Below are 23,150 nucleotides of genomic sequence, written 5' to 3'. Positions count from 1 at the left end.
TCCCCCCGGCCCCCCCCAACGCCGCCAATCGCGGGATTCCAGCCGCCGGCCCGAGTCTCCACCCACTGGAAAAATTCCTGGTCCGCCCTCTCGGTCTCCCTGCCCCCTCCCGTGGCTGCTCCAGCTCGGCTCGGCCCCGACTTCCTGCTGGGCACTGGGAAGGCGCGCGCGGGCTGGGGTCCCCAGGGGCCGCGCTCGCAGCTGGCCGCGCCCCGGCCGCCAAGGGGTTGGCGGTGGGCGGGAGCGGCCGGCAGTCTCGGCCCCTTCCCGGAGCGACTTTCAAACTTGCGCCTGCGTTGCGGCGGCACCTGGGTGGCTTCGCGCGCCTTGCGTTCCGGACCCGGTGGGGCAGCCGCTGCTCGGTGAGTGTTCCTCGGTTCTCTCCGAGCCCTCCGCCAGCGCCGCCGGCCCAGCGGCAGTGCCCGGGGTGGTTTTGAAACCCGCACCCTCCCAGGCACCCGCCCCAGCGCCCTGAGGGGTGAGGACTCGGGGGAGGCAGAAGGGGGCCCGGGGCCGCGTCGGCTGCTTCCAGGGCGACCTCCTAGCCAAGGGCTGGAGCGCGGGAGGCTCGTGCCAGGAGACATTGTGCTTTAGCCCCCACCCCGGAAACAAGAGGAGCGAATGGGCCGGGTGGCTCCAAGGGGCTCAGTTTGAAACCCGGGAAGCCCGCGAGGCTGCGCCCACCCGTGCCCACTGCGCGCTAGGTTGCCGGAGGGCTGGTCCTTGCCTCGGACTGTGGGCCCGGGCGGGGTGGACCCTTTTGGGGAAGGACCCGCGCCTCTGACCCGGGAGCCCGAAGGCGCCAGCAGCCTGTTCCGGGTTGGTGTCACACTGTACTCGCTCTGGGAATCTCAGCTCACGTCCCGGGGGGATTAGAGTGGGTGCCAGAAGTGGGGTGCCGGGGAGCCGAAAGCACAGAAGCCACTGCCTGCCACTGTCTACCTCGACCTCGCCCACTCCCGAAATTGGTTTGGTTCATTTTCTTCCTATTCTCAGCCGTTTGGTTTGGAAAGCTAGGAGAAGTCGTGCCAATTTCAAGACGTTTCGGTAGCTACTTTTACTCTTTGGAGCTACTTTTGAAAAATAAAAGGAAGAACGGAGTGGGAAGTGTAATAGAGGGAGGCGGGAGGGGTGTGGCCTGGGCGGGGTGGGGGCGGCTGGTGTTATTGTGGCCATTATAAGAGTTCATCCTCAAAGTCACTTGCCTGTCTCCCGTCGTGGGCCCCCCAGGAGGCGATGCGGACCGCATCACCCTCCAGGGAACCCTAACTGGGGTTCCCAGAGTCTCCTCAGCCCCACCTCTGCGCAGCTCAGTCACACCGACCTTGCTCAAGAAATAATAAGCAGAGTAATGACAGCCCCCCGGGCTCCGCGCTGAGCACGCTGCTTGCCTCCCTTCAAGCAAGTGCCATTCCATCCTCTCTTTTGCTCGACTAGGGATGGAGTGAATGGCTTAACTGGGAGTGACTTCACCCCAATCATTTCCAGCAGAAAACCTAGGGAGTAAGAACCCAGAAAAGTTGAACCCCTTCTCTCTTATCCTCTTCCCTGTGGTTCTGGGAAGCCTCATCTTCCCTCTTTTAATAGGCTTCTGTCTCTGCTGCCCCCACTCCCAGCCCCTTGGATATCTAAACGCAGGATACTTTGCTCTGGGGCTGGGGCAGGGAGTAGGCTTGGGGTAAGCCAAGTCCTAGAAACAGAGAGTGATTTGCTGAAGAGCTGCCTTGGGCTTTGTTTTTGTTTTGTTTTTACTGATTTTTATTGGAAGTGGGATAGGGGGAGAGTGGGAAGAGCCCTGGCCTGGGAGCCCAGCACTGGCTCTACTGTGTAGCATCAAAGACTGAGTCATTTGGGCTGGAAGGCACCTCGGATGTGCCATTTACACATGAAGGCAGCAGAGCCCAGAGATGTGAGGTGATTGGAGCCGGGTTCCTACTGGGCAAACGGGCACCAGAACTCAGGTTTCCTCGTGGTCTAACCCGTGCTTTTCCCAACGTGACCTAAGTCACAAAGTTTTTTTCTGACTCAGTTTCCTCTTGAGTAGAGTTGGAGGCTTGCCTACTTTTCCTCCTAGAGGGGCCTGGTAAGGATCAGAGGAAGCCAGGTATGTGGAAATTGCTGCATAAACTCCTATACAAAATGAAGGCTCAGTGTGGCTAGGAGGAGCCCCGGAGAGTTTTACAGTTTATTGGAAACGTCCCATGTGTGCCACAAGGAGACAATAGATACCAGGAGCCAACGGTGGACACTTCCCCGGCCTGTAATAGCTCAGCTCTAGGGTAAACATTTGCCCTACCAAATTGACAGCCATCCCAGGGTCACTGTGTTTACGCTGGAGGCGGCCAAAGGCCATGGCCTGAGGGCTGTCCAGGGCAGGAGGGGAAAAGGAACTGTGTTCCAGATGTACGGCTTGCCCCTTCACCTCTGCTGTCTTCTCGGAACCTTATGAAGGCTCTGCTTCCAAGCCCGTGGGTTGCCTTGAGCCCAGGCTGAGCACTGACTTTGAAGGGTTAATTGGGAAGCCATCTAGCTCTTCCTGGTTGTATTGAGAGGTTGAGGGGGCTCTGGGCACTGGGAGGTGCTGCCTTTGCAGCTGCTCTGAGGGCTGTCTTCAGCTCCTCATTTGTACCCCCCTCCCCACCCCAGGCTGCCCCTCTGGACCCAGCGGCTGCTCAGTCCTGGCCAGCTGCGTGTCCATAGGCCTTTGTTTCAGAGTTGCAAGCCGGCCCTCCCCAGCAGAAGCCCTCAGGCTGGGGCCCTGGCAGCTGGAAGTCACTTCTGCCAGCAGGAAGGCTTTACTGGAGTCCACCGGGGACCTGGCAGACCTTCATTTCCTCTTGTAGGTCCCATCTGGAGCCCCCAGCTCACCCTGGCCAGATTTCTCTCACCAGATCCACCGTGAATGGATGGATCATCCTCTTTTTCTTCCTACACTCACACCCCTTCGTTCTGTTTTAAAGGGTTCTTTCATTCATTCAAGAGTTTTTTTTTGCATCTGCTATATAGAATGCTGGACGCAGGCGACATGGTAGTGAACAAAATATATTAGAGTCATTGACCTCATGGAGCTGACTTCTAGTGGGGGAAGCTGACAACAAGCAAGATAAATAATGGAAAGCAAGTTAATGATGAGCAGAGTAATGTGATGGGAAAGGTGGATGTGAACTGTCATGGAGTGGGTAGGGTCATGGAGTGGGTGGGATGGTGTTTGAGATGGGGTGGCCCGGGAGACATCCCGAGGAAGGGCTCTTCAATAATGCCTGAAGGAGGAATTTTCCTTGTCTCTGGTTTCCTTTTCTTGAAACCCAGTTCAAGGAACTCACTGTGGGGCTTGACAGCTTCCTAGCCCTGCGGTGCTAACCTCCTTTGAGCCTGTGTTTCTCACCTGTAAAGTGGAGTTAGTCATCATACCTACCATGTACGGTTTTGTGAGACTGAACAATGAGCTAACGTCTGTTTGATGCTTAGCAGAGTCTATAGAGGTCTTCAGTAAGTGAGAGTCTTCTATTTTGTTATTTCTCCAACCAAATTCTGCAAGGGTAGCCCAGGCTCTTTATTGCCATTGCTAAATGAAAAGCTTGAAGCAAGTGGGGAATTGGAGGCAGGTGAAAATGGAAACCCTACTTAGTGCAGACTTCTGTAGTTGGTGAAACTCTTCAACCGTCTCCTAGAATCAAGGCTGGGGGATTGTTGAGGCTGTGGGCTTCCCAGGTGTGTGTGCTGCTTCTAGGGGGTAACTGGGGGCAGCCCTGACCCTCCCTTGCTCTGGAATCTCCCTTGCTCTGGAATCTCCCTTGCTTCCAACCAGCCCTGATGAAATCACACCTTCATCCCTGGCCTCTCTACCCTGCCTCACAGCTGGAAAGGCTAGCTGTCTCTCCCCCAACGTCTATAGATGAATTCCGCTGGGAGAGGGAGAGAAAAGGCTGGTGAAAACGAGGGAGGGGCAGGGAAGGCTGGGCAGATGGTGGGTGGAGCTGTTTGAGGAGAGCCTGCAGAGGTGCCAGAGGGTGCTCACAGAGGCTCAGGCAGCCCCAGAAAAAGTTTCAAGAAGGGTCCACCATGGACCAGAATTTCAAGTAACACGAAGAGACAGACAGACACTGAGTGCTGAGTCTGGCTGGACTCCGCTCAGCTCTGCTTCCACTCAGCCAATCTGAAGAGTCTTTTCCCCTCTCAGCTGAATCAGGACCTCAAAGGGAGGTGCCTGAGCTCAAAGATAGCTGCTGTCAAAAGCGGTGGGGAGCGGTTTCCTGGGGGCCGAGCCTGGCTCAGGAAGCAGCGATGGGCGGTGGAGGGCGGGGGCTGGGGAAGTGGTCATCAGCCAGACCGCGCCCTCTGAGAGCCCAGTTTCAGGCACAGGACAGCCAGGGAGGCCCTTGAGGTGAAGGAGCTTTCTGAGCCTACCAGTGGGTGCCTGAAGACCGGGTAAAACTAGGTGTAATCTGGCTTCAGAGGAAGTTCCAGGGAGGGCCCTAAACAGCCTCAAGCAATTTTGTGATGTTGGGTGACCTCAAGTCAGGAGAATGAAAACTGGGCAGGGTTAACTAGTTTGTGATCCAGAGGAGGTACATCCAGAGTTGATGGCCACCCCTCTGGGTGTTGGCTGTTTGGGATAAAGACTGGCCTTGTGAACAGGGTCTCTGCTCTGTTCTTATTTTGATTAGCAGTTCTCTGAAGGCAGGGTCTCTGCTGGAGCCCTCTTTGTTCCCATATAGCATGGAGAACAGTGTAATCCACAGGGTGTTCTGAGCTTGTGCTGGGGTCTCATCCTGAGAACAGTCTGGGCTCCTCGATCTCACCTGCTCCAGCTTTTGTTCCATGGAGTTAGAGGAAGAAGGCAGTGGTGGGGGTCAAGCCTAGCCCTGGGTGGACTGTTGCCATCTGGGAATGCCACCCAAGAGAGAATGGGACTTTTTACAGTTCTCTTGCTAGCCTCTGGGGAGGGAAGCCTCCTGGCTTAAGCTCAAGGAACGGATTTTTAAGGACTCTCAGACTCTGTTTCATGCTGAGCAGACTCTGGGGCCGGCCATAGGACTTGAATGAAGTTCCAGTGGGCACGGTGGCGACTGCGCATGTTGCCTTTTGGGAAACAGACTTTGAGGGTACTAAGGGTTGCTCTAGTTGTTGCTGGAATTTGGCTGAGAATGGAGGGAGGGATGCTAGATGAGTGAAGTCTATTTCACTATGGTAACGGGATCTCAGGAGGTACTGGAAGCTCTAAAAAACTTTGCTCCCCAGGCCACAAGACTATGTGTGTGTATGTTGGTCTATATATATATAGGAGTGTGTGCACATATGTGTATAAGTCAGAGATTCTTGAGCAATAGATGGCAAGTATTTATTGACAGGAAAAGGGAACCAGTATTCTTGCAGGCTCTGTCTGTCCTGTGCATCGCTGCATCTCCAGTGCTTGCTGCATAGTAGGAGTCCAGTAAACATTTGTTGAATAAATAAAACCCTGCTGTGAATGAAACTTTAGGAATTAGAGAAATTTTCACACTCTTCACAAACGTTCTACTCTGTCCTAGTAGAGTAGAAGATTCTAAGAAGTTGAAGCTGTGGTACAGGGGCAGGCAGCTCTGTATTCCTCCAGCCTGGACCAGTGAAAGGGTGCCTCGGGTCACTGGGACCAGTCCTCCCAGGCCTGCTGAGAGTTTGCCCCTTGCATGTTGTGTCCAAAGTAGAGTATGCTTTCAGTCTTGAAAATAGTTCATCCCATAATATGTCCTGTAATCCCTCTTCTACCGTATTTACAACATGGCCACCCAGTGGCCTTGCTTATTTGCAAGTAGCCAGGAAGGTCTCCAGGTCGACCAGGACTCAAGTTCCTGCATTCTCTTTCACACCAGCTCCCTCAGACCCTGTTTAAGTTTTATGTAGGAGTTGTGTCATCTGATTTCTAAGCCCACAACTGAAAGGCAGCAGCAAAGGAAAGAGTGTAAAGAGACCAATGTAGAGAAGAAAAATGACCACAGTGCAATTGACAATTGATGGAGAGGGTGGAGAACAAGACACTGTGGAAAACAGGCGTAAGTGTAAGAGCCAGGGGTCAGTATTTATGTAGGGGGAGTGACTTGGCACACCTTGGCCTTTGGGGGCATCATCATTTTGATAATTGATGCTTTGCTGGTAATTGTGACCCTGAGTCATCAAGCGGAGGTTAAATGATATTTCCTTGGCTATTTAGGAGGGGAGGGAAGGAAGAGTGTAACGTGTTTTTGAAAGATGTCCCAGTCAGATTGACTACAATTTTTTAAGTGTTGACTCTTAGGTAATATCGCTAATCTTCTCAACAAGGCATAGTAGGTGGTGGTACCCTCGACTACAGATGAGGAAACTGAATCCACTCACACAAGGTCAGTCACTTTTCTGGGATCTCAGCTAAGACTTAGCAGAGATGAGGTCTGAACTTCTAGATGACTCTAGAGCACATGCTCTGAGCTCTACCCCAGACTCTTTGGAAACTGGGCACACTCTTAAAAAACGTGCCTTTTGGATAGCTCTCTCTGCAGGGGTTCCAGCTGGTCAAGGTTTTACTGTGTTACTGTGGAGTTAGGATGGGCCCAAACTTAATTCAGCTCCACCCATAGCAGACTGCCAGTTATCCCAGAGAGCGCTTGCCTCAGTGGAAACAAGAATGCCTTTAATACATTTACATTTTTTAAGCTTCTACCTGAGTGCCGCACAACATTTCCGAGGCCAGAAACTGTTAGGGAGGGGCTGCAATTTCAAAAATCCCAGACCTCTTTCCATCAGGAGCCTTTGCTCCTTTGTTTGGGTTCTGGATGCTGCTGAAGGGTGCTGTGCTGTGCTGCTCAGCCTCCACGCTGGTTGTTCCAGTCGTGTCCAGGATGGTGCGGCCCGCCCCTGCGGAGGAGCACCTACTCCTGTCTTCTCACCATCCAGATCTGGCAAATGGTAATTTTCTCCAATTTATTTCTGTCATTTATTATAGAGATAGAATGTTAAACAGATGCAGTCAATGCTTTCTTTTCTAATTGCTTTCTCTTTCCTCCCTCCCCAGAAGTAACATTCTCTTGAATATGGTGTTTATCATGTCTGTGCATGTCTTCATACTTTTTACTGTTGTCTGTAAGTGATTTATAGTTTCCTGTTGTTTTGATTTTGACATGTATAGCATCGTATTGAATACACATTGTTGTCTAGATTTATCCATGTTGAAATATTTAAATCTAGTTTATTCCCTGAACTGTTACATGGAGTCTGTCATATAATTATAGTATAGCTTCCTTATGGACAGACTTAGATTGTTTCCATTTTTCTCACCAGTATCCTGTGTTTATCATCCATGTGTCAATCTTTTCTACCATGTATGTCAGTGGTAGGATTATGGGGTTATAAATTGTGCTTTTCAAGATACTGCCAAATAATGTCGCTGCATGATTTGTGAATCAGTATACATTCTTTCCAGAAACACAAGAGCCCCTATTTCACTAACATTTGGATTGTGTCTTGTAATCTAGTAGATGTAATTTTAAAATTATTTTATAAACTGCCCCTTAAAATTAGCACTTTTGATTGAAGATAGGGATGAGCATTTTTTATGTTTATTGCCTGTCCATGTTTATAATTCTGTGAGGTTTTTGCCTTTTGCATTAAAAAAAAAAAAATTAAACCAAGTAATACATCCACGTGATTCAAGCCCCAGAATGTAATGTAGTGAAAAGTCTCTACCCTTTGTTTTCTTGCTCCTAGTTCCCCACACTTTGACAAGTTACAGGTTCTCAGTACTTTTTCAGAGTTTTAGTTGCCGTTTTCTTGCTGATTTTTAGGAATTAAAAAAAAAAATCTATGTATATGTGTTAAATGAAACAAAGTGAAAGTATTAGTTGCTCAGTGTTGTCCGACTCTTCGTGACCCTATGAACTGTAGCCCATCAGTTTCCTCTGTCCATGGGATTCTTCAGTCAAGAATACTGGAGGGGGTTTCCATTTCCTCCTCTAGGGGATCTTTCTGACTCAGGTATTGAACTTGGACTTCCTGCATTGCAGGCAGATTCATAATCTTTTGTGGGTTTTATTCATTACGTATAGCTCTGGATTGTTTTAACTTTACTAAAGTTATTTTTCATAGGGAAATTTAAATTTTAATGTTGTCACATTGGCCAGTCTTTTGTTCATATCGAGAAATCTTTTCCTACCCTGGTTTTTATTAAATGGGTTCTTAAAAAATCTTTTTTTATTTAAAGTTTTTTTTTTACTGCACTGAGTCTTTGTTGTAGTATGTGTGCCCTTTGTTGTAGCTGGAGGTCTTCTCGCTCTTTTAATATATAATTTTATTTATGTATTTTTGGCCGTGCTGCGTCTTCATGCTGCACGGGCTTTTCTCTAGCAGTGGTGAGTAGGGGCTGCTCTGCAGCTGCAGTGTGTAAGCTTCTCACTGTGGTGTGTAGGCTTCTCACTGTGGTGTGTCTTGAGCACGCAGGCTTCAGCAGTGCAAGCACGTGGGCTCAGCAGTTGTGGCTCCCGGGCTCTAGAGCACAGGCTCAATAGTTGTCGCCCTCAGGCTTTGTTGCTCCTCGGTATGTGGGATCTTCCTGGATCAGAGATTGAACCCGTGTCTCCTGCATTGGCAGGAAGATTCTTTACCACTGAGCCACCAGGAAAGCCCTCGAAGGCCTGCATTGGAAGGTGGATTCTTAACCACTGGACCACCAGGGAAGCCCCTTCATATTCTGATTTTATACATTTTTTTTTTTTTAAGTTTTGCTTCTACTCTTAACATTTTAAATTCATCTGGAGTGTATTTTCTGTATGTGACAATGGTTCTTCTCTCTGGCTACATATTAAAGCCTCATGAGGAGCGTTTTAAAATAGTACTATTTGCTTTTTAAAATGTCTGAGCTTCATTTCAGATCAGCCCAATAAAATGAAAATATCTTGGGGTAGGGCCCAGGCATGGTCATGAAATGGGCCAGGTAAGTTTTATGTTCAGCCAAGGTTGAGAACCGCTCAGCCTTGTAAGATGGAACTGATTTTATTTTTTCCAGAGAAATAGCCAGTTTTCCCAGTGCTAGTTATTAAGCAGTCTATACTTTTCCTGCTGACTTTTTACTTTTTTTTTTTTGACTTTTTACTTTTTAAGAGTTGATTCGATAGCTTTATGAGATATATTTCCCATATCTTAAAATTTACCCATTTTTTAGTATTTAAGCACAGAATTGTATAACTATCCCTGCTATGTAATCTTTTTTTTTTTCTCTTTTGGCCCTGCTGCTCAGCTTGTGGGATCTTAGTTCTCGACCAGGGATCAAATACAGGCCCTCGGCAGTGAGAGTGCAGAGTCCTAACCACTGGACCACCAGGGAGTTCCCTCTCCTGTCTAATCATGTGTGCTTAGTGGCCTCAGTCATGTCCACCTCTTTTGAGACACTATGGACTATAGCCCACCAGGATCTTCTGTCCATGGGATTTTCCAGGCAAGAATTCTGCAGTGGGTTGCCATGCCCTTCTCCAGGGAATCTTCCAGACCCAGGGATCAAACCCAAGTCTCTTAAGTCTCTTGCATTAGCAGGCAGGTTCTTTACCACTGGTGCCAACTGGAAAGCCTGCTGTCTAAACCATTTTTATTATCACGGTTTATTAAAAGAAACTACTTTTTGCAGCCATTTCCCCTATCCACTAGCCCCAGGCAATCACTAGTCTGCTTTTATCTTTCTAGATTTGCCTGTTCTGGACCTTTTACATAAATGAGTTCATACAATGTATCGTTCTGTTGACTAGCCTTTTCATTTAACATAATGTTTTCATCAATGTTGTGGCAGGTTATCAGTTCTTCATTTTTCATTCCATTATATGGGTTTACTACGTTTTGTTTATCCATTTATCAGTTGATAGACATTTGAGCTGTTTCCACTTTTTTTGTATTATAAAACTGCTATGAACAATTGTGTACAACTTATTGTGCGCAGCATATAGATCTCCTAGATTCTATATGACCTACTGGGAGATTATTATTTATAAGTTAACTTTTTGTGGAATTGTTAAATTGTTTTCTAAATAGGCTACACTATTTCTTACCAGCAATATATGAGTTCTAATTTCTCTTTATCTTCTCCAACACTTGTTATTGAACATGGTTTTGATTTTAGCCATCTTAGAGTGAGTATGAAATAGATTTAATTGTGATTTTGATTTGCATTTTCCTAATGACTAATGATGTTGAGCATTTTTTCTTGTGCTTATTGGCCATTTGTATATTTTTTTGGAGAAATATCTATTCAAATTGTTGCCTATGTTAAAATTGGGTTATTTTATTGTTATTGTAAGGGTTCTTTATATAGTCTGGATACAAGTCTATTATCAGGTTTACAAATATTTGCTCCCATTCTGTGATTTATCTTTTCACTGTCTCTCTTTTAAAAATTTTTCAAAAATGATGTGTAATTGATATATTATTATTAGTTTCAAATGTACAACTTAATGATTCAATATTTGTATACATTGTAACATGATCTAGTCTCATTTTCTTTATAGTGTCTTTGAAACATAAGTTTTAAATCTTGATGAAGTCCAATTTATCTATTTTTTTGTTGGTTGTGCTTTTCCCATTGTATCTAAGAAACCACTGCTTGCCCAAGCTCACAAAATTTACCTCTATATTTCCTTTTAGGAGTTTTATAGTTTTAGCTTTTATATTTAGGTCTGTGATCCATTTTGACTTAATTTTTGTGCATGATATGAACTAGATATGCAGATTCATTCTTATGCTGTGCTAACATTGTTGAAAAGACTATTCTTTCCCTATTGAATGGTTTTGGTACCCTTAATGAAAATCAGTTGACTATAAATGTGAAGTTTTATTTCTGTACTCTCAGTTCTGTTGCATTAATCTATATGTCTATCTATATGTCAGTACAGTCTTGGTAACTATAGCTTTGTAATCAGTTTTGAAGTTGGGAACTGTGAGTCTTCCAACTTTGTTCTTTTTCAAGATTGTTTTAGCTATTCTGGCTTCTTTGCTTTTCCATGCAAATTTTATGATCGTCTTGTCAATTTCTACAAAAATGCCAGCTTGAATTTTGAAATAGATCGCATTGAGTCTGTAGATCAATTTACTGAGTATCTCTAACTTTAAGAGTGTTAAGTGTTCTGATCTATGAACATGCGATGTCCTTCCATTTATTCAGGTCTTTAGTTTCTTTCAAGTGTTTTATAGCTTCCCATATACAATTCTTAGATTCCTTTTGTTAAATATATTCCAAAATTTTCAATGCTTTGTGAAGCTGTTATAAATGGGATTGTTTTGTTTCTTGAGGGGAGAGGGTAAGCCACTCAATTTGCAGGATCCTAGTTCTCCCATCAGGAGTTAAACCCCTTCCCTTGGCAGTGAAAGTGTAGAGTACCAATCACTGGACCACCAGGGCATTTCCCTTCATTGCATTTTGGATTGTGTGCTACTAGTATATAGGACAGAGAAGGCGATGGCACCCCACTCCAGTAGTCTTGCCTGGAAAATCCCATGGATGGAGGACCCTGGTGGATTGCAGTCCATGGGGTCGCTAAGAGTCGGACACGACTGAGCGACTTCACTTTCACTTTTCACTTTCATGCATTGGAGAAGGAAATGGCAGCCCACTCCAGTCTTCTTGCCTGGAGAATCCCAGGGACGGGGGAGTCTGGTGGGCTGCCGTCTATGGGGTCGCACAGAGTCGGACACTTACTTAGCAGCAGCAGCAGCAGTATATAGGACCACAATTGATTTTTGTGTATTGTTCTTATATCCTTGCATCTTACTAGACTCTTTCATTAGTGGAGTCCATTAATTGTTTCATTAGTGAATTTCTTAAGATTTTCTATATATATAAGATCATGTCATCTATGAATTTAGTTCAGTTCAGTTGCTCAGTTGTCTCCGACTCTTTGTGACCCCATGGACTGCAGCACACCAGGCCTCCCTGTCCATCACCAACTCCTGGAGCTTACTCAAACTTATGTCCGTAGAGTTGGTGATGCCATCCAACCATCTCATCCTCTGATGTCCCCTTCTTCTCCTGCCTTCAATCTTTCCCAGCAGCAGGGTCTTTTCCAATGAGTCAGTTCTTTGCATCAGGTGGCCAGAATATTGGAGTTTCAGCTTTAGCATCAGTCCTTCCAATGAATTATCAGGACTGATTTCCTTTAGGATGGACTGGTTGGATCTCCTTGCAGTCCAAGGAACTCTCAAGAGTCTTTTCCAACACCACAGTTCAAAAGCATCAATTCTTCAGCACTCAGCTTTCTTTATAGTCCAACTCTCGCATCCATACATGACTACTGGAAAAAACCATAGCTTTGACTAGATGGGTCTTTGTTGGCAAAGTAATGTCTCTGTTTTTAACATGCTGTCTAGGTTGGTCATAACTTTTCTTCCAAGGAGCAAGTGTCTTTTAATTTCATGGCTGCAGTCACCATATGTAGTGATTTTAGAGCCCCCCAAAATAAAGTCTCTCTCTGTTGCCATTGTTTCCCCATCTATTTCCCATGAAGTGATGGGCCCGGATGCCATGATCTTAGTTTTCTGAATGTTGAGTTTTAAGCCAACCAGAAATATTTTTACTTCTTCCTTTTCAATCTGAATGTCTTTTATATCTTTTTCTTGCCTAATTTTCCTGGCTAGAACTCCAGTACAATGTTGAATAGAAGTGTCATGAGGGGAAATTCTTGTCTTATTCCTGATCTTAGGGGGAAAACATTTCTTCTTTCTCCATTGAGACGAAGTATCTGTGGGGTTTTTTGTATGTTCTTTATAAGACTGATGATGTTCCCTTCTATTCCTAGCTTGTGTGGTGTTTTTATCATTGAAGGGTGTCAGATTTTGTCAAATGTTTTTTTCTGGGTCTATTAAGGTGACCAGATGGTTTTTGTATTTTATTCTATTAATATCTAAAATTATATTAATTTATTTTTGGTTTTGGATGTTAACCCAATCCTGTATTTCTGGGATAAATTCACATGGTCATAGTGTATATTCCTTTTTATATGTTGCTGGATTCAGTTTGTTAGTGTATTGCTGAGGATTTTTATAGCCACATTTATAAGGGATGCTGGCCTGTAGCTTTTTTTCCCCCTTGTGATATTCTGTTTGGTCTTTTATCAGGCCTCATAGAATGTGTAGGAAGTGTTCTTTCCTCTTCTGATTTTTGGAAGAGTTTGTGAAGAATTGCTGTTAATTCTTTAAATGTTTGGTAAATTCACCAATGAAGCCACAGAGTCCTGGGCTTTTCTTTATTGGAAGTTTAAAAATTATTAATTCAGGCTCTTTGCTTGTTAACAGATCTCTTCAGATTTTCTGTTCCTTCCCAAATCCTCATTGGTTTATGTCATTCTAGGAATTTGTCTAGGAATGGCATCAAAGTTATCTAATTCATTAGCATATGTTTGTTCATAGTATTTCCTTATAATCCTTTAAGATGTTCTTTTTTGTCTTTGATGATCTGCATTTATACTATGTATGATAGGTCTAAATGTGGACTTTTAAAAAATTTAACTTAGTTGTGCTTTCAATATGAGGACAGATGTCGATATGTTCAGTTCTGGAAAATTCATATATATTCTGTCTTTGAAAATTGCCTCTCCCTTAATTCTTTTCCTTTTCTTCCTCTGGAACTCTTTGGATCTTGTCTCTCTCTCTCTTTTTTTTAAAGATTTATTTATTTACTTAAAAAAATTTTTTTTTTGTCCTGAGTCTTCATTGCTGCACACAGGCTTTCTCTAGTTGCGGAGAGCAGGGGCTTCTCTTGCTTCGAAGCATGGGCTCTAGGTGTGTGGGCTTCAGTAGCTGGGGCTCATGGGCTCTACAGTGTGGGCTCAGTAGGCACATGGGTTTAGTTGCTCCATGGCATGTGGGGTCCTCCTAGACCAGGGATCGAACCCACGTCCCCTGCATTGGCAGGCAGATTCTTAACCACTAGACCACCAGAGAAGCCCTGGATCTTGTCTCTTAATGTTCATATTTTCTATCTTACTCTTTACATCTATTTCAGGATAATTTCCTCAGTTTTTTTTTTTTCTCCCATTTCACTAATTCTTTCTTTCAGTTCAGTTCAGTCTGTCAGTCGTGTCTGACTCTTTGCGACCCCATGAATCACAGCACGCCAGGCCTCCCTGTCCATCACCAACTCCCGGAGTTCACTCAGACTCACGTCCATTGAGTCGGTGATAATTTTCTTAACTTAATTGGGTTTAACATGTCAATATTGTATACAATTAACCCTTGAAAAATCTGGATATGAAATGTGTGGGTTCAGTTATATGTGGATTTTTTTCAATAAATATGTACTATAGTACTACACGGGGCTCAGTAGCAAAGAATCTGCCTGCCAGTGCGGGAGGTGCGTATTTGATTGCTGATTTGGGAAGATCCCCTGGAGAAGAAAATGGCAATCTATTCTAGTATTCTGGTCTGGGAAATCCCATGGACAGAGAAACCTGGCAGGCTCAGGGAGTCTCAAAAGAGTCGGATACAGCAACTAAATGGTAACAGCAGTACCACGCAATCTGCAGCTTGTTGATCCTGTAGATGAGAAATCATGGATACAGAGGGCTGGGTGTAAAGTTATACATGGATTTCTACTGCCCCGAAGCCCCGTATTGTTCAAAGGTCAACTATTTTATTTCCATTTAGTTCTTTGGAAGGAATGATGCTAAAGCTGAAACTCCAGTACTTTGGCCACCTCATGCGAAGTGTTGACTCATTGGAAAAGACTCTGATGCTGGGAGGGATTGAGGGCAGGAGGAGAAGGGGACGACAGAGGATGAGATGGCTGGATGGCATCACCGACACGATGGATGTGGGTTTGAGTGAACTCCGGGAGATGGTGATGGACAGGGAGGCCTGGTGTGCTGCGATTCATGGGGTCGCAAAGAGTTGGACACGACTGAGCGACTGAACTGAACTGAACTGAGTACTTTTTCAAAGTCTTTTTCAGATTTTTCTTTTATTCCTAGTTTTTGTAGTATCAATTTCTTTCATCTTCTGACTTGCTTGTCATGGTTTGTTTTATTGTGTGGTTAGTAATTTTTATACTGAGAAATAGTGGAATGCTTAAAAGCATCATAAGTCTGCACTTACTATGATGATGGGCTTCCCTTGTGGCTCAGCTGGTAAAGAATCTGTCTGCAATGTGGGTAACCTGGGCTTGATCCCTGGATTGGGAAGATCCCCCGGAGAAGGGAAAGGCTGCCCACTCCGGTATTCTGGCCTGGAGAATTCCATGGACTGTATAGTCCATGGGGTTGCAAAGAGTCGGACACGACTGAGCGACTTTCACTTTTACTTTACTATGATGATGAGGTCTCAGTTCAGTTCAGTCACTCAGGTGGGGCAGAGGAAAAGATTGGCAGAGGAACTTTGTATGTCTGGCTGCTTCCTGTCATACAGGTGTCTGCCAAGAGTCACCTTTACAGAGCCTTCCCAGGCCTCCCTAACTAACACTGTCCACCCCCATACTGCCTTTTCTCTTTTTCATCTTTTTCATAACACTTAACACTGTCCAGGAATATATTAGATATTTGTCTACCTTTTGTGGCCGTCTTCCATATTGGAGTGTAAGCTCCATGATAGTAAGGATTTGTCTTATTCACTGCTGTGTTCCCAGAACCTGGCGTGTGGTTTATACTGTCAACAAATATTTGTGAGTAGTCCTGTTTTTAGATGGAAGTTATGTGAGCCCTGATGATGCAACTTTCTGCTGGGCTGAGCCTGACCAGGCAGCAGAGAAGAGGTGAACAGTTTGCCTCTCCATCCCCAAACCTTTTTCTGTATCTCCACTGGAGATATCTCTTTCTCCCGTTACAAGAGTCCAGAAAATACCATCTTTCCTGTGTGCTTCAGCTTTCTTCTGGCATGAGTCTTACAGCTGCTAAAATCAGTAGTAGGGACTGGAGCATCAGAAGCCCTGGGGGAAGAAAATGCACAAAACCCTGGGAAGATCTGCTCCTTAACCTTCAGGAGGCTGTGACTGAGTAAAGAAGGCAGCACACACAGAAAACAAGTTAGGACACGTGCCCATTCCCTGAGTCAGCTGTGTGGATTAGAACTCCTGCTGTGAGCTTGAGGTAGAGAGGGCAACCTGTGTGCTGGCCCCTGGGTCACATGTTGACACAGAAGTGGTTTCTGGAGGCATCAATGGGCAGGTTATGAATTCCCAGCCGACTCCATGTTGGCCTCCTTCTGAGGTTTGCTCCACACTGTAGGAACTTGTTCTGAGCATAGTGTTACTTGTAAAAGGGCAGAAAGTGCCAGAAGGCGTTCCCACGAGGTGGGCAGCATTGGCACCTTTCCATCCGTCTTTGGCTGTATCTGTTGGCCCCACTGATGTTGGGGGTGAGGAATAGTGACGAGCACCGGAATTCCGGCAAACCCTGGCTTTCCTGCTGCACGGCTTTTGGCGAGTAAATAGCTCCGCCTCACTGGCTTCCCCGGTGGCTTAGCGGTAAAGAATCCGCCTGCAACAGCAGGAGACTCAGGTTCGATCCCCTGGAGAAGGGAATGGCAACCCCCTCCAATATTCTTGCCTGAAAAATCCCGTGGACAGAGGAACCTGGCAGGCTACAGTCCATGGACTCGCAGAGTCAGACACAACTGAAGCGACTTAGCACGCAAACGGTCGTGGTAGGGAGAGCTCAGAGAGAATGTGTTTATTACCACATTGCCTGCTATTGAGGTTATTCCAGCCCGGCATCTTGGGAGCCACTTGTGCCTCAGTTTCCTGATCTGTAAAACAGGGAAATAACTCCCAACCGCTGCAGCCGTCTCTCCCCTCTGTCTCTGGCTGTTGTAAGGGTTAATGTCCTTAGGCTTTGAGGGCCTGAGGTGGGGGAGGAGCCACATAAATGGGTTATTGTTGTGCTGGTGAATGCTCCGGCTTTGTTCAAGTGTCTTTACTATTTGACTTCCTGCAGTTAGCGTCCCCAGTCTTGAATTGCTGGAGACACTTGCGCGTCCTCAGCGGTTGGTGGCGCTCACCTGGCCTGGCTGAGTTGGGGTGGGAAGCTCCATTTCCTCTGTTAGGGGGCCCCCCGGGCATCAGGAATGAAAGAAATGCAGAAAGTATGACCCACACGCGCAACTGATTCTGAATAGGACGTTTATTGAAGAGGTTTTGCAGGAGGCGGCGGGCGCTTTAATTCCCGAGGTTGTTGGTGGCAGCTCTCTGCTCGCCCCAAGCCTGTTAACTGCTCGGCTGCCAGGGCCGAATGCGGCTCCCGGGCCCCACGCAGCCTTCCTGGTGCTCAGATGGGAGCGCTTTTGAGGAAAGCGGTAGGTACCCGGCTGGCCAGGCCAGGGGGTGCGAATGGGGCAGAAGCAGCACTGTCAAAGGCCTCCGAGTCTTGCCAGACTCTGCCATGAAACCCGGCTGGCCACAGGCTTTGGGGCGAAAGGTAAATTTCTCCCTTGGGCCTTCAGAAACTGAGGACAGGTTAAGTTGGTCCCTTTTTAAAATCTTGCCCAGGCTTCTTCCGGGGGTTGTGTCCATTGAGGCCGGGCGAGAGCGAGAATCCTGTGTTCCTCTTTGAGTTACTGCACGTGGTTCTGCGAGGGGCTTCGGAGGGTCTTGTGATCTCTGAACACTCGGAGTTGGGCGATTAGGGAAGGGGCTCTTTGTAGAGGGACCCAGCGCACCCTGGGAAAAGCAGAGTTAATCTCCCACTTTTTCCCGAAGTTTCCTTTTCCCAGAATCCACAGAGGGTGGTTATTTTAGATAAAATCTAGGGGTGGTGGCAGGTTGGGTAGGTGGAAGGATGTTGTCCCTGACCTGGACTCTTCCCCTGGTGGACACCGCCAGGCCGGGGCCTTGTCCACCCCTCCCAGAGCTCCGGGCTGCAGAAGCCGGGAGGTCAGGGGCAGGTTGCTGCCCTGCCCTGCCTTGAGTTTCAGCCCTGAATCAAGGCCTGGCTTTTCCAGGAACAGGACTGCTACCTGGGCCATGCCCATGTGGACCCACCTGCCCCAGAATCTAGGGTTTGGTGACAGCTGCCCCCTCTGCGTGTGTGTAACTGCTTAGCTGAGGGACAAAGCTGCTCTCCTCCCACCTGGAAACTGGTTGGATGAGTTTCTCGGGCCTCCCTGGTGGAGGCTCCTTAGAAGGGAAGGCAGGGATCTGGGGTGGGGTGGGGGTGCAGAGGGGCCCCCCTGGGCTCTGGGTTAGGGATCCCTGAGGGACAGGGTCATGCAGGAGGCCCTGCTCTCCGAAAGGCCAGCTGCTTTGAGAATTAGAGACTCACACTTGTTATGTGAGTCTGTAAGCTATGCCTTGGAAAATCTACTTTCCTAGGTTGTCTGGGTTAGGTGCCAGGCTCAGGGTCGGCGTCCAGGGCAACAAGGGGGTTTGGTTGGAGCTCTGGCTCTTGTTCCTGAGGGCCAGGCGAATCAGGGTGTGTGCCTGATGGCAGCAGTTCATAAAGGGAGGCTGCTGTTGCTTGGAATTGAAAACCAACTTGTGTTTGGGGGAGCCTCCCTAATTCTGATTTCCTTGGGGAGGGAATTTGGGGAAGGGAAAAACCCTCAGGTGGTAACACTGACTCCCCCTGCCCCCACACAATGCCCCCAGCTGGGAGCTGCTGTTCTGGAATCTCAGGGGAAGATTCCCTTCTAGTTAAGCCCTGGCATCTCAGTTTCTAGACTTGGCATTCACCCCTCTGCTTTTAGAAACATTTCGTATCCGGGTAGTTATCTCCACATTTATTGGGGGCCTTGTTTCTTCCCCCTTCTCAGGGGTTGGGATAGGTGTCATCCTTCTTCCTAGCACGTTCTCCCCATCTCTTTCTGTCCTTGAAGCTCTCTGTAAACAGCCAGCATCTTCTTTGGCTTCTCGATGCTTCATGAACATTCTGGCTGTGTAGACCCCTGCGGCCACAGCACCACCTAGCAGTTTGTATATTTTAAGGGTAGTTTCTCACTTGGTGTCCCGAGTCTCCGTGGTGGGTCTTCCAGGCCGGGCCCGGGTGTGCCCACCCCTTGGTGCGGACGCCCAGGTCCTCTGGGGACTCCACTGTCCCTTGCTGCTACGCTTGTACCAGATGTCCTTAGGGCTCTTCCTCACCTGGCAGAAGCGTTGTCATCATTCAAGACACAGCGAAAATGTCACTCCTTTAAAGCTGCCTGGGTCCCCCAGGTGACACTTTCTCCTTCTTCCGTCAGCAGAGTTTATGTGCATTTCTGTGCCGGTACTTGAGGCACTGCTTTGTGGATAATCTGTTGATATGTCTATTTTTTAAAAACGATTATTAGTAGTAGTATTCTTTTTTGGCCACATAGCATGACTTGTGGGATTTTAGTTGCCCCAGCAGGGATCGAACCTGTGCCTCCTGCAGTGGAAGCACCGAATTTTAACCACAGGACTGCCAGGGCAGTCCTTGCTTCCCTTTGTCGTTGATGTGCTTGTCCGGTTTCTCCTGATGCAGTATTTGTTCTCCAGAGCGGGTTCTGTGTGACTCATCTTTGTGTTAGCCCACAAGGCTGCCACAGTGCCTTTGTGCAAAGTGAGTGCTTGAATATACTTGAGCAGTGAATTCTGAAGCTCATGACTCGGGAAGGGCCGTTTGTCTTATCCCTAAATGAGTGGGTAGACCTTGCAGTACAGATGGCTCACTGCCCCGCTCCCCGTCGTCCAGCAAGTTAGGAGTAGAACTAACGCTGGTTTTGAGCCGTGCTGGCTGGAGTCCCAGGGCCCTTCAGGTCCATTCTGCTGCCTTCCCCTCTTGGATATTCCCTGTGATTTAGGAAATGGGCAAACACTGGGGCTTTTCCCTCTAAGTCCTGGCTCTCTCATTTGTCTACCCTGGAGTTGCATTACATGTTTTCTTTAAAATCCAAGGACGGGTGTCAAGGATGGTTTCCACCAATCGCTTCCCTACCTCACGGTACCTTAAATTCTGTTCCTGCTCAGGCCTGTTGTTCCGCATGGCCTGTTCCTCTCCAGCTCTCTCCCTGCGGAACCCAGAGGAATGTGCCCTGCCTGCTACAGCATAGGACTGACTCATTCAAACTTCGTCTTCTGGTTTGACCTTCTGTGGGGCCTGGATATCAGACTCATTTCCGTTTCCAGCTGAATTGCTTTATATTTGCCCTTAAAAGATCATGGTCCAAATCTGTGTTGGGATCATAGATGATGGATGATCGGCAGGATCAGGGTGAAGTGGGGAGGGGAGGGTTAGGTCATGGTGGTACATGATTAAACTTGTATCTCTATTATTGACTTGAGATATGGGTCTACTGTTTTAGACACGCATCAGAAAAATCTCTTATCCTGATGCTTATGGACAAATAGTAACTCATCCATCCTTCTCATTGCTACCATTTATGGAAGGTATACTGCGTGTCCTCTCGTTCTTGGAGACCAGCGAAATGGGTAGTATTGCTGTGCTTATTTTACAGGTAAAGGAACTTGAAGTTTGGTTAGATCCAGTGACTTGCCCAAGGCCACCCATAGCTAGTAAAACAGAGTAACTGGGTTTCAAACCACGTCTGCCTGACTCCAAAGCCTGTGAATCCGTGTACTGCATTTAATCTCTGCTCTCTGGACTCTCATGCACTGAGATACTTGCTCATTCTCTCCTCCTCATCTGAGAACTCAGATCCAGTGGGCCCCTCTGTTCCCACTTTTTCCACTTGGATTCTCCAATGCCTTTGAATCTGATGCAATAGTAAATGCTGCAACGCTTAAAGGTGTGGTTCAAGGTTGGTGGCCTCAGAATAAGCACCCCCTATAGTGGGTGTACGGGGAGCAACTAGATTGTTAATTTGTGGGGCTGGGTCTCTTAATTTCGCTGATAAGGAGGGGTGGTCCTGTGAGCCTCTAGAGATGGGAGAGGTGAAGCCTCTGAGAACACTGGAGGTGTCTGTGATTTCTAGCATGGTCTTCATCCCCTCCATCTTCTGGGGACATTGTGTCTGTGTCATTTTCCTGCTTAGTGACAAGCTGTGACCTACCCTGGCTATGAGCAATAGCAATTTCTCATCCACAGTAATTGCTGTCCTTTGCCTTCAGTTTCGATGAAAGTGGACTGCTTTTCCTGGGATATCTGTAGGGCCCTTTTGCTGTAGTCCCTCTTCAAACTCCAGAGTGGTCTCTTCTTCCAGTTTTTGTGGCTGGTCATTTAATATGTGGCATGGCAGGGCAGCTATGCCCCTGCTCCAGTCCCTCTTCTGGGGCCTAGAGTGTGGGGCTGCTGGGGTGAATGGGCAGTCACTGCTCCTGCATGCCTCTTGGTGAATCGGAAACTTGCTGGCAGTGACTAATTGGAAACTCATTAGACAAGGAGGAACTGTCTCAGGTCTTGACTGAGGCCACTGTTTGTCTTTCGTCTGACTGCTGTGGGAGTGGAGAGGTGCAGAAATTTATTGAACACCTAGTGCGTGCATTGCCTTCTGGGGGTGAAAGAAGGCCCAGCCCACTAGGTTTTTACTGTCTAGTCTGGAAGGAGAGCTTGCACATGAGAACCCCAAGGACCTGTGCTTTATGCGACACTCAGGCTCAGCGGAGTTCAGAGAAGTGTCTGTGTGTTAGTGTCCCATGGCTGCTGTTAACAAACGCTACCATCTTCATGCCTTAGAACAGCACCCGTGCAGACTTCCCTGGTGGCTCAGTGGGAAAGAATCCACCTGCCAATGCAGGGGATACGGGTTCGATCCCTGGTCCAAGATGACCCACATTCCACGGATCATCTAAGACCCTGCGCCACCGCTACTGAGCCTGTGTGCTCTAGAGCCTGGGAGCCGCAGCTACTGAAGCCTGAGTGTGCTAGGGCCCCTGCCCTGCAACGAGAGGCCTCTGCGATGAGAAGCCCACTACACAACTAGGAAGTAGCCCCTGCTCGCTGCAACTAGAGAAAAGCTCACACGGCGACAGAGACCCAGCACAGTGAAAAATAAATGAAGCAGCAGACATTTATTATCTTATAGTTCTGGAGGTCAGATGTCAGTCTGGGCCTACAGGGTTCTTTTCCTTCTGGAATCTCCAGGGAAAATTTTGTTTGCTTGTCCTTTCCAGCTTCCTGAAGCTGCTTAGATGCTTTGACTTGTGGTCTCTTTCCTCCGTCGACGAAGCCAGCAGCCTAGCATTGACCAGTTTCTCGCTCTGTCCCTCTGCCTCTGCTGTCACATCAGCTTCTGACTCCTGCTACTTCCCTTTTGTGAGGCCCCTCGTGATTACCGTGAGCCTACCCACGTAATCTAGAACAGTCTTCCCCATCTCAAGATCCTTAACTTGATCATACCCGCAAAATTTCTTTTGCCATATAAGGTTAGCTACATAGAGAGGCTCCTTGTATCCAGGGATTAAGATGTAGATATTCCTGGGTGGGGAAGCATTTTCGGCCTGCATCATTGTGTGTGTTGGATGGGTTGGTGATGGTTGGGGAGGCCTTTCCGAGGATGATGATTGGACCACATTTGGGGAGGGAGAGAATGTCTGGGACACCTTGCAGGTTTGAGAAGTAACATGAGCAGATGTTGGGCTTGTGCGTGGTGGCGACAGGGAGATGTGGGTGAGCAGTACTCCCACTGACATGAGATGCCAGGGGCTTTCCTTCCCTTCCAAGGCCAGGCCGAGGGAGTTTTCTGGACTTTAGTCTGTAGGCCCAGACTCTGTCCCAGAATTCAGGTGGGAGGGCTCCACTGGCAACCAGAGTCCTTCCTAGCAGCTGACGCAGGCACACTTGGTGGCCCCCTGCTATTCCTGGGTGGTGGGAAAAGGAATTCAGGAGGGAAAATGAATTCATGAGGGAACAGGAATTTGAGCCAGCTGGCCTGGGTTTGGGTGGCCCAGAAACCCTGGTCACACAGTTCGCACAGCCTCTGTGATAGTCACGTTGCTCACAAGGAACACAGTCCCTGGAGAGCTTCCCTTGTCCTTAGGTGCTTGGGGCCCCTGAGTCCCCAGGGAGGGACAGGCAGGTCAGAGGGAGAGAGGAAAGAGCCAGCCCCTCTCAGGGATCCTCCTTGTCCTCAGGAAAGCCTCGAGGGTGTGTCGAGAGGTGACCTCTGCTGGTGTGACCTCACCCACCTCTGCCCACCCTCTGCTGGCCCAGAGAACCATAGGAATAGATCCTCAGGAGCTGGGCTTCTGTGGGGACAGTGCTGGGCAGCAGCGTGTGTGTGTGTGTGTGTGTGTGTGTGTGTGTGTGTGTGTAGCATACCTGGGC

At 47.6% G+C, this 23,150-nt stretch overlaps 1 protein-coding gene across 1 annotated transcript in view; it reads left to right on the top strand.

Moving 5' to 3' along the window:
* Positions 1-110: 110 nt before the first annotated feature.
* Positions 111-23,150, top strand: part of PLEKHG3 (pleckstrin homology domain containing, family G (with RhoGef domain) member 3) — a 47,187-nt gene continuing 24,147 nt past the window's right edge. The window contains exon 1 of the mRNA XM_010846767.1: positions 111-362. The gene's annotated coding sequence lies outside the window, so the exon portion shown is untranslated. The remainder of the gene's footprint in view (positions 363-23,150) is intronic.

This window comes from Bison bison, unplaced genomic scaffold (genome assembly GCF_000754665.1).
Source record: "Bison bison bison isolate TAMUID 2011002044 unplaced genomic scaffold, Bison_UMD1.0 scf7180017864239, whole genome shotgun sequence".
Lineage (NCBI taxonomy): Eukaryota > Metazoa > Chordata > Mammalia > Artiodactyla > Bovidae > Bison > Bison bison.
Note: the sequence above shows the minus strand (reverse complement) of the source record. Positions and strands in the feature narration are given on the sequence as shown.